The 11,862-nt window shown below is 37.9% G+C and overlaps 1 non-coding gene across 1 annotated transcript; it reads right to left on the bottom strand.

Moving 5' to 3' along the window:
- Positions 1–671: 671 nt before the first annotated feature.
- Positions 672–778, bottom strand: LOC130457648 (U6 spliceosomal RNA). The gene has a single exon (XR_008916940.1). It is a non-coding gene; the product is annotated as a U6 spliceosomal RNA (small nuclear RNA).
- Positions 779–11,862: the final 11,084 nt, after the last annotated feature.

The following is an 11,862-nucleotide window of genomic DNA, read 5'->3' as shown; positions in this document are numbered from 1 at the left end:
AGCTGGGGTCTTTGGGTTTGTCATAAACTGTCTTGCTGAGATCATTTACGCCAAGTCTATTCCACTGATCCTCCTTTCTGTCTCTTAGCCAGTACCAAATTGTTTTGATAACCACTGCTTTATAGTATAGTTTGAGATCTGGGACTGCAAGTCCTCCTTCCTTTGCATTTTTTTTTCATGATTTCCCTGGATATCCTTGATCTTTTGTTCTTCCAAATGAACTTAGTTATGGTTTTTTCTAATCCAGTAAAGAAGTTTTTTGGTAGTTCAGTGGGTATGGCACTAAATAAGTAAATTAATTTGGGTAGGATTGTCATTTTTATTATCTTAGCTTGTCTCACCCATGAGCAATCAATGTTTTTCCAATTGTTTAGATCTAGTTTTAGCTGTGTGGAAAGTGTTTTGTAGTTGTGTTCATATAGTTCCTGTGTTTGTTTCTGCAGATAGATTCCTGAGTATTTTATATTGTCTAGGGTGATTTTAAATGGTATTTAGCTTTCTAATTCTTGCTGCTGAAGTGGGTTAGAGATATATAGAAATGCTGATGACTTATGCGGGTTTATTTTGTATCCTGCAACTTTGCTAAAGTTGTTGATTATTTCAAGTAACTTTTTGGTTGATTCTCTAGGATTCTTTAAGTAAACCATCATATCATCTGCAAAGAGTGATAGAAAAATATGGAATGCTTCACGAATTTGCATGTCATCCTTGCGCAGGGGCCATGCTAATCTTCTCTGTATCATTCCAATTTTAATATATGTGCTGCCGAAGCAAGCACTAGCTATACTTCTTACTCTACCCTCTTTCACATTTCTCTACTTTACTCTTTCCCCCTATTTTGTAAATAAAGCTACTAAATAAAAAGTCATTTTTGGCTTGAGTTATAATTTTGATGACCACATTCTCTCATATTTTAGTCAAACCATTAATTTTAACCCTTACACAGGGCAATTATAAACAACACAAAAGCAATCAGAAATGTATTAACCCTTGACAGTGATTTGTTCAGGGTCACACAGCTAGTAAGTTTCTTAGTTTTTTAAAAAAATTATTTGTTTGATTGTTTATTTATTTAAACCCTTGCCTTTTTTTTTTAAATCAATACTGTGTATTGATGGTTCTAAGGCAGAAGTGGTAAGGGCTAGGTAATGTGGGTCAAGTGACTTTCCCAGGGTAACACAGTTAGGAATTGTCTGAGGCCAGATTTGAACCTAGGACTTCCTATCTCTAGGCTTGGTTTTCAATCTATTGAGCCACCCACTTGCCCCCAGCTAGTAAATTTCTGGGGCCCAATTGAACTCAGGTCTTCTTAACTCCAGGTCCAGAATTCTATCTATTGTGCCACCAGTCTCCTCTTTTCCCTAATATCTATAAAAGCCCGAGAGTTTGTGACAGAGGCTGGCACATAAGAAAAGTGCCAGGTTGAAGAGTGTGTGAAACTGATAGCCTTGATGGGGGAGGGGCCCCAAAGGATTGGAATCTTGAGGAGGAGAAGACTCTGGCTGGGAGAAAAGTTGGTTTCTCAGTCTTGAGAAGCATAAGAGATAAGGTGGAAAAAGACTCTCCTGAGGGATACCCACTTTTCCTGCTAGTGACTGGAAATCTTTTCCCCAACATTTCCTAATTGAAAAGACTATTGAAGAGGAAATCTGAGAAAGACATTTTAAATCTCTGTCCAACTTTATCTTAGCTCCTATTTCCCTAAGTCTGAACTGTGGCCAAGGGGTCAAACCCAGGGTGAGTCAACCTGACTTTCTCTCAGGAGGCTCAGGTCTGAGTTCCCCCCAAACTCAAGAAGGGAGGGGAAAGCATTTAGAAAGAGACAGGGACCCGCTTACCCCACTATCCTTTCTTATTCTTCCCTGCCAGTTATTCCTTTGTTTTATCCTGATTGAGTTGACATTAAAATAGTTATCTTTTCCCCAAGCTGTGAATCAAGTGTGAGTAAACAGATGAAGGGGAGACCCTATGGTCTTGAGTAGTAGAAGAGGGACTAGAGGGACAAGAGCAAATCTGGGAGAGCAGTCTTAGCTAAAGAGGGAAGGCAGAAGGGGGAAAAATCTTCAGACCACCTCTCCTCTCTCTGAACCAACCTTAAACATCAGCTGTCTCCTCTGAACCCCACTTTGAGAAGGGGGTGTTTCCACTCTTCTCCTCTCTTTCCCCATCTCTATACTGAAAGATTGAACCCCTCAATTACAAACAAACAACCCCTTGAATACAAGTTATAGGCAAAGGTATGCTAGTGTAAATCTTAAAATTTCACAGACTTATGAATGTTAAAAATTTTACTCCACATTGAGGAATCCTCCAATTCCCTACTTGAAATAATTCCCTACCAGATAGTGAGAACTCTACGTGAATGTGAAAACTCCTTGCTATGGGAGTATCCCTACTCCACCCCTACTTAGGACTGCTTTAGGGGAGAAAACTCCTTGCTAAACAATGAAAGTACTTGAAAACCATACTTATAAAGGAAAGGAGTTCTTTGAGCCATGTCTGTTTTTGGAATTGATACAATCGGATGCTAGGTGCCTATAAAGGTGGGGCAACTTGTAAACTACTTAGACCTAAAAGGTGAAAACTTACTCAGAGGTTTTCTCTTAATGAAATTAGTTGAAACAACAGCATTTTTTTACTGACTTACTAAAGAGATTAATCTACTCAGCTGTGAATTCAAAATGGGCTGTCTTTTGGAAAACATCTACAGTGATTGGTAGATGGAAGAACTTAGGGGAGGTGACATAGGAGATTTTGCCCTTAAAAATGAGAGCTCAGAGAAGAGCTAGAGGTCATTCTGAAACATTCAGATTGAGGAGAGGATTCTGAAACATTCAGATTGAGGAGGACTCATTCTGAAACATTCAGATTGAGGAAGGACTGATTCTGAAACATTCAGATGAAGGAGGGAGCTGGTGAAAGCAGCTGAGATGATGCTGGCCTGGTGTCACTAGAATCCTTGTTTAGGCAGACCTTGTGGTGAGTGTTAAAAGATTGACTGACTGATCTCTCCCTCTTGGGACTCAGGTCTAGGCCATGTTGGCTTAAGGCCCTTCATACTTATTTCCCTTTTCTCTCTCTCTTTTCTTTGATTCCACATTTGTATTGATTAAAATCTCTATGAAGCCCAGTTGACTTGGGTATTTGAATAGTTGGGAATATTTCCCTGGTGACCACCTTATATTTGGTTTAAAAATCAAGACACTGTAGTGAAACATATTTTCTGCGATCAAATTTACTCACCCTTTCTTATATATATCACAATTTATATCTTCCACCATTTTAACTCACTACAGTTTATGGGCTTCACCATTTTAAATCTCACACTAGTAAATGCTTAACAACCAGTTTTCTGAAAACAGAAATATGTACATGATATGCTTTTAAGTTTAATTTGTATCAACATTTTGTACATCACTTTTTTAAGTCTAGACAATTAATGAAATAACAAATCAACCACCAATTCATGGGCTTTTTAAATTCCTTTGATGATTCCTGAGTTATAAATGCTCAACCTGAAAATCAGACTTTTCTCCTGGCTCTGGGCCACCTTCATTGAACAAGTAATGTAAAACAGCTCAGAGAGCAGTGGTTAGTACTGCTAATTATTGGACATTCACATTCTAGATCCTGTCTAGTTTCCTTCTCTTTCCTTCCTTAATTGGTCTCATTATGCTTGAATAATTTCCTACTTAGACCTTTTGCTTAGCTGCCCACCCTGCTCCAGCTCCTCCTGGACAGACTCACCCATTCTCATCTATTGTTAGGGTAATAGTAGTGCTGGCAGTAAATGTCATTCAGTCACTGACTCAACTGCATCTTATTTTTCTCCTGTGGCCCTCTTGGCAGGCTTCTCATAGTATTCAGAGGGCCTGTTGCTATTTAAATTCATTTAACAAAATTAGGTCAAAGGAAAACCAGAATGAATTGAATAACTTTAATAAGATTTCCTGGCTGAGGCTGAAGATAATCCTTTCTGTTATCACCTGCCTCCAGCCCAGTTTTCTCCATGCTATTTCTGAAATTGCTCTATTTCCTCACAAGCCAATCTCTCTTTCAGCAGCCTCAGTCAGAATACTTCCTTTACCCTAGTATTCAAGTTTGTGAAATGCTTTAAAAGCTAAAAACTGTAGTTTCTATCTGATCCGAGGGGAATTATGGAGCTCCTGGAATTAATGAGTAGAGCTGTAATATGGTCAGACCTGAGCTTAAGGAAAATGTCTTCAGCAAGCTGAGTTCAGGTTGGATTGGAGTGAGAAGATATATTAGGTTGGGAGACCAGTTCAGAGACCATTGTAACAGTCTAGGTCAGCGGTGATGAAGGCAATGGTTGAATGTGAGAGATGTTATGGAGGGTAGAAACATCAAAAGATGGCAACTAATTATCTATGGGGGAGGAGAATGAAGGTAAAGTAGAATGCTAAAGTGATAAACCAGGGAGCCTAGAAGAATGGCGGTGCCTGCAGCAGAAATGATAAAAAGGAAGCTTGTTAATTTTCAGTTATTTTTCAATTGTGTACAACTCTTTGTTACCCCATTTGGGGTTTTATTGGCAAAGATAATGGAGTGGTGTGCCATTTCCTTTTCCAGCTCATTTTACAGATGAGGACATTGAGGTAAATAGGTTTAAGTGACTTGTCCAGAGTCACACGACTAGTAAGTGTCTGAGATGAGATTTGAATTTAGAAAGATGAATCTTCTTGACTCCTGGCCTGGCACTCTACAATACCTAGTTCCCCAAGCATGATTATTATTGAATAAGAATTCCAGAGGGCATAGTAGAAGGAGTGAGAAATGTGAGGGTGGATATGAGTGGGGTAGACTTGAGGAATATAAGCATGAGAGAAGGTGGGCACTGGGGACAGTTTACTCCTAGGTAGCTATTAATTAAGTAACAGGGATTTGGACAAGTCGAACAAGTAGTGGGAGCTGGAAGATGCAGTCTTACAGGACAAATGGCGGGAGCATTGGACCTTGGATACCACCTTCATTTCTGGTACAGATTGGATGGATGGAAAAGGCAGTGTTGCTGGGGAAGCAGTGGTGGTTGTGGTAGTGGAGAAAAAGAAAATAAATGAAAGGGATACTGTAGAAGTAGATTCGACAAAGGTTGTCAGTTGATTGAATATGAGGGATGTGGAAGACTGAGAAGTCTGGATGACTCCAAGGCTGTAAGCCTGGGTACCTGGAAGCTTGTTGGCACATAGTGACAGGTAATTTGGGGAAAGGGTAGGTTTGGGAGAGAGATAACGAGTTCTGTTTAATGTAATTCTCCTATTCAGTCAATCCAATGATTCCCTATTATCTTTTGGATCAAACATAAACTCTTCTTTTTAGGTTTTAAAGCCCTTCAAAACTTTGACCCAACCTATTTTTCTAACCTCAATGAGCATTATCCCAACTTCTGATCTCTGCAATTGAGCAAGACTAGTCCTCTCTTTGTTCTATATAAATGACACTATCTCCCATCTCCATCCCTTTGCAATGGTCATTCATGATGCCTAGAGTTCACTTCCTCTTTAAATTCTCTTCATAGAGTCCCTCTTTTTCTTCAAGATGAAGTGCAAGGACTACTTTTTATATAAAGTTTTGCTACATGCTTATATCTTTTCTCTAAAACCACTTTGTACTTGTGTTATTTTCTTAATATTTTTAATGTATATACATATACTTTTTATGTATAACATATACATGGGCATCTAGGTGGTAATTAAAACCCCAGGTTTAGGAGTCAAGAAGACCTGAGATAAAATCCAGCCTCAGATATCTACTAGCTGTGTGACCCTAGGAAAGTCATTTCACTGTTTGCCTTAGTTTCCTCATCTGTAAAACAAGTTGGAGAAGGAAATTACAAATCATTCCAGTATTCTTACCAAGAAAATCCCAAATGGGATCACAGAGAGTCAGGCACAATTAAAATGACTGAACAATAACAATATACATATACATACATATGTGTATACTTAGTCTTCTCAATTAGAACATAATACTCTGTAGGTAGATATTGTTTCATTCTTTGTATTTATATGCTGAGCACCTCTAATGGCGCCCAATATACAGCAGCTGTTTAATAAATGTTGACTGGTTTGCTTGCTAGCTTTGGACATGTTGAGCTTGAATAACTTATGGAAAATCTGCTTGGAAAGCCTATAGGGCAATTTATGATTATGGGTTGGAGCCTAAGAAAGACTAGAGTTGAATCTGGGAGTCACTTGTACATGGATGATAACTAAACCCATGGAGAGAATGTAGAGATAGAAAATAACCTGGGCATATACACAATGATGGCATGGGGTGGTAAGTGATGATCCAGCAAGGAGACTTAGAAGAAGCAAGCAGATATAGGCAGTAGTGCTTGAGCTGAGCTCAGTAGCAGAGGTAAGGAAGAAGATCATTCCAAGGATGGATTTTTAGGATAATGTATATCAATATTCAAAAGAGCAAGCATCTATTTCAATGAATAAATACAGTGACATTCAGACAAAGTTATGATTTCCCATCTAAGTTCTACTAGGCTGGCTTAGCCATTAACAACTGAAACACCTTCAGTTTCTTCTAAATGGTATCCTAATCTCACAGAATGCAAAGTGATCTTGCTGACAGGACAGATCTGTTTCTTGAAATTCGTTGAAATAAAATGTATCCACAATTTGCATTAACAAAGTGCTATTCTTATTCTTTTCTTTTGAGCTCTTAACTGAACAGTGTTTAAGAAGTATGATTCTCATTGAAGCGAAAACCACATTTCCTCAGACAAGGGTAGAAAGAGTCCTTGGTAATTATCAGTAGCATAGAGGAACTCAGCAGCCTCCACATAAAAGGAAAAGCAACCTTGAAAGCCACCTAAAGCTCTCCCCAGAGTTGAACTCATTATGGAGCTTATCAGTCAGCACATTTTGAAAGGATGGCACTTAAATCCAAAATGAATGCCATCCAGATAAATGGACGATCATCTGTAAATGAGAAGTACCTGGGAAGAAGTTCATGAAGGGTTTCAGAGGTGAGAGATGGACCCATAAAAGACAAAGTCCATAATGGTTAAAGATAGCAATTTAGGATTTCCATCTGAATGTTTTGTGTCTGATGGATGCTTTGAATTCTTCCTTTCTACTTAGTGACCTCTAACAGATAAAGACAGAGATTGGTTGTCTTGGCAACTTGCTTTTGGTCTACAGGTCTCTTTTACTTCCTTTTACTAATTCATTTATCTGATGGATGCTTGAATTCTTCCTTCCTTTCTACTTAGTGACCTCTAAAAGATAAAGACAGAGATTGGTTGTCTTGGCAACTTGCTTTTGGTCTACAGGTCTCTTCTACTTCTTTCACTAATTCATTTATTATTCATGCACCTATTCATAGACAGATTTTTTATTGGGCTTCAATTATATGCAAGGCACTTCATATGATCATCAAAAACAAAGGTCCTTCCTTTTCACCCCACTTCCCCACCCCCAATTAAAGGTGAGTATAAGGAAAGAGTAACTTCCTTAAAATTGTTAGAGAAAGGGAAGGCAAAATAAGAATGCACTAGCTATTAATTTTACTATTTTATCCCTTTTCTGAGCATGGAAGAAGAGAAACTGGGCTATTTCTTGAAAATCCCTCTAGAACTGTAATTTTAATTAATTAATTCAACAAGTCTTTATTAAGTACCTACTGTATGCAATTAAGTACCTACTGTATGCATACATACTGTATGTATGTATCACAGTAGGCCCTAGTGAGGGCATAAAATGCATTATAGAATCATGGAATTTTAGAAGTAGGAGGGACCTCAGTGGATATTTAGTTCAACAGGAGCCAGAAAAGAATCTTTTTTATTATATTCCAGATCGATAGTTATGTGGCCTCTGTGTCAACCTTCAATGAAAGGGAATCCACTAATTGCTCCCCTCTCCCTATAAACTATAAATTTCTTTAAATAAAAGACCATATAATTTTGGTCTTTATGTTCTCAGTACCAAGCACAATGCCTGGGATACAGCAATTATTTAATAAAATATTTGTTTATTCATTTCTTATTTTCATTGATATCTTTCACCCTTATGTAAGGATCAGTTCCTAACTCAGAAACTTACTACCTGTGTAACCTTGGGCAATCACTTAAACTCTTTGTGGCTTCATCTGTAAAATGAGGGAACTATTCTCAATGGCCTCTAATGCCCTTTCTAACTTTAGCATCTCTTGATCCTATGATACATGCTGGTAATTTATATTTATCTTGTGACTTTTCATTTTTCCTAATTCCTACATGTCATTAAAAATAATTATATTGCTACCTTATGCTATTTCATTACCTATATTTCTCAATGAATAGGGAGTCATACCTTATAAAAAAGGATAATAGAAGTGGGGAAAGGACCAGTTCAGTACAAGTTAACACACTAAAAAAAAAAACAACAAAAAACTGACATAATATGAAATTGTACTTGTTCTAAAAACTAGGTTGCTCAATGAATCCCCAGTTGGGACTCATTATCACTAAAGAGATTCCCATGTTGGTATCTTTAGTCTACTCTTCCCCCCCTCCCCACATTAGAATAATGTGTATCTGGTTTACTAAAAATTTGTTCTTAGTAATATCTTAACCCAATTAGGATAAATCATCTTACAGAATTTTAGACCATGAATTCCCAACTATCCCTTCTTTGAATTCTTAAATATCTATAGTCTCTCAGAACAAAGCTGCAGGTCATATTGACCCAGTTTTCTTCTCCTTAGCTACAACAGATTCTATAGTGAAGTTATCATTTTCTCTCAGAGTTTTCATCACATGTATTTCAGCAACTATTTTCTCCTTCTTGGTCAGTATTAGTACAAGAACAAGTCGTTTTTGTTATTTGTCCACCTTTTAAAGAATGGAATTATCATTAAGGACAGTTGATAATTCATTGTAACTTAACTTTTAGCAGAAGATTCCAGTATATTTTCAGGTAGCTTAAGTTTCCCATCACTATATCTCCATGCCATGTTTATAATGAGCTTACTATATAATCCATTCCCCGCCCCCCCAGGGGATCTAAAAATACACTAGTCATGCCATTTCCATTTCTCCTCCATTGATCCTTTTAAAAAAAATTCTTACTTTCTGTCTTAGAATTGATTCTACCAGAGTCAAGATGGCGGCATAGAAGCAGCAAAAGTTCAGACCTCTGAAAACCCTTCCTTACCAATTACAAATTAAATGCTCCTAGAGGACTGAAAATCAAACCTAATAATAAGATAGAGCCAAGGAACCCTCCTGCTGGACTCAACTTAAAAAGTACGTCCCCAAAAGCCAGAATTCAAGAATACTCCTGTTTAAGGGGAAGGAAGAAGGAAAGTCCCGGAACGCCTCCTCCACCTAGAGTGCCACTCCTCCAGTGGCAGCTGGAACCTCTGGGCGGGCAAAGGCACTGGTCTGGGGGGAGTACCTTGCAGGCAAAGCTGTGCCAGGCTCAGAGCATCCAACACAGGCAATCAGGAAGCAGTTAGAGAAGAAACACAGAGCATAGAGCGGGAGGCATAGTTGCAGCAGTGGAAACACTTCATATTGCCTCCCCCCTCCTTAGTTTTTGGCCTCAGGGAACATTCAGGAACCCAGCTGGACTTAATCCCATCAAAGCTTCCAGAGGGCAGGGAAGCTCAAGCTCCAAAACCCCTCCCCCACAGACTGCTGGACTTAACCCCATCAAAGCCTCCAGAGGGCAGGGAAGCTCAAGCTCAAACAACCCTCCCCCACAGATTGCACTGAGAGATTTATTGACAAATTCCAAGGGTGAAGGCCAAAACCACACAAAAAAAAAATGAGAGAAGAAAGAGCTAAGGAACAGCAGGGAGTAAAGAAGGAAAAAAGAAAAACAAAACCAAAAAAAAAACACCACAAAACACTTTTTTTTAGGAGACCCAATAAGTTAAAATGATATATATCCTTATACGAACATAAGTTACATTGGTAACTCCTAAAAATTGTTATTATCACCTGGGCAGCTAGAAGAATTACATTTAGAGGGAACAGTGACAAACTGTATAGGATGACGTGCTAAGACATAAATATGTATATAGATATATGTATGCATAAATACATATATGTATGTTGTGAATCTTAAAACTGCTCAGACTCTACTTCAGAAGATTTGATTAAGATATTCTCCATTTTCTACAATGTAGGTATTTGGTCAGGAATGTGTTGAGAACTATTAAAATTACTCCACCCTGCTCAGACAGTGCCTTAGGGGAAGATAAAGTTGCAAATTCTTGATTGAACAATGAAAAGTCCCCAACTCATAGTGAAGCAAAAACCCTAAGCTAGGTCTATTTTTAGATCTAATACAGAAGTGTGTTAAGTACCCATAAGGTTAAATTAATCAGTAAAAGGTCAAGCAACTTACAAAAGGCAAGCTTAACAAAAGAGCTGTGAAGTTTTAGTCTACCCAGAGAAGGTGAGAACTAAAGAATGGTGTGAACTAAGAATGGGCAGTCCTAGGAAAAAGCATCTACTGTGATTGGTAGACATGAAAATTTAGGGGAGGTGACATAAGAGAAAAATCCCTTTAAAAGGAAGCAAAGGAACAAGTTTAGGGAAATTGAATTCAGTTACAATTTGAATTCAGTTTGGAGGCTAATTTCTGTTTGGAGTGGAAGAACCCAGCTTGAAGACGATCTTGTTGTGAGTGATAAAGACTGACTCGCTCTCCCTTAAGGCTCAGGCCTAGGCCATTTGGCATAGGTCCTTTATACTATTTTTCTCTTTCTCTCTCTCTCTTTCTCTTTCCTTAATTTGTATTAATTAAAATCTCCATAAAACCCAGCTGACTTGGATATTTTCATATTTGGGAATTTTCCCATGGTGACCACTTATTTTGTATTTAAATCAAGACACTAAAAATTATCTTTACAGTTGGCTGAAACCTTTACAGTTTTGGCAATTCACAGTCTTGGAAAGCCACATTTTCGCAGTTACAGTGAGTGTGTATATATATACACATACATATATATATACACAACTAGAGCTAAAAAAAGAGGTTAATACTAAAAGAAATGGGAAAAGAAACAAAAGGGGGTAAATTTATATGTCACAAAGAAACTCATGGTGGGAGGGGGGAGAACATCAAAACACTGGAAGGGTAAAGAGGTTGGAGATAAGAAATATTCAACTCTTATGTGCATTAAAATTGACTCAAAGAGGGAAGAACCATCAAATCCATTGGGGCAGAGAATTTATTTGTACCCTATAGGGAAGTAGAAGGGTAACAAACAGACTGGTGGGGAGGGAAGCAGTACAAGGGAGGGAAAGGGTGGGGGTAATTTAAAAAGACTAAAAAGACTGTAAAGAAAATAAGGGGGGTAATGAGAAGGGAGGGGATAGAAAGGGAAATAAAATAATGGTGAGAATTAGGGGGACTCATTAAAACAAAACATCAATGTAAAAGGAAATAGTGAAAGCAGAAAAGGCAGAACTAGGAGTCGAAATCAAAATGCTGCAAAATACACAACTGGTAATCATAACTCTGAATGTCAATGGAATGAACTCACCCATAAAATGCAAACAAATAGCAGAGTGGATTAGAATTCAAAACCCTACCATATGCTGTCTACAAGATATACACATGAGGAAGGTAAGACACACATAAGGTAAAAGTAAGAGGATGGAGCCAAATCTATTGAGCATCAACTGATAAAAAGAAGGTAGGTGTCACAATCATGATATCTGAAAAAGCCAAAGTAAAAATAGATCTAGTTAAAAGAGATAGGGAAGGTAATTATATCCTGATAAAAGGCAGTATTCACAATAAAGAAATATCAGTACTCAACATGTATGTATAAATGGCATAAAGGAGAAACTAGTGGAGCTCAAGGATGAAATAGAAAAACTATACTAGT

Source organism: Monodelphis domestica, chromosome 2, assembly GCF_027887165.1.
Source record: "Monodelphis domestica isolate mMonDom1 chromosome 2, mMonDom1.pri, whole genome shotgun sequence".
Taxonomy (NCBI): Eukaryota; Metazoa; Chordata; class Mammalia; order Didelphimorphia; family Didelphidae; genus Monodelphis; species Monodelphis domestica.
Note: the sequence above shows the minus strand (reverse complement) of the source record. Positions and strands in the feature narration are given on the sequence as shown.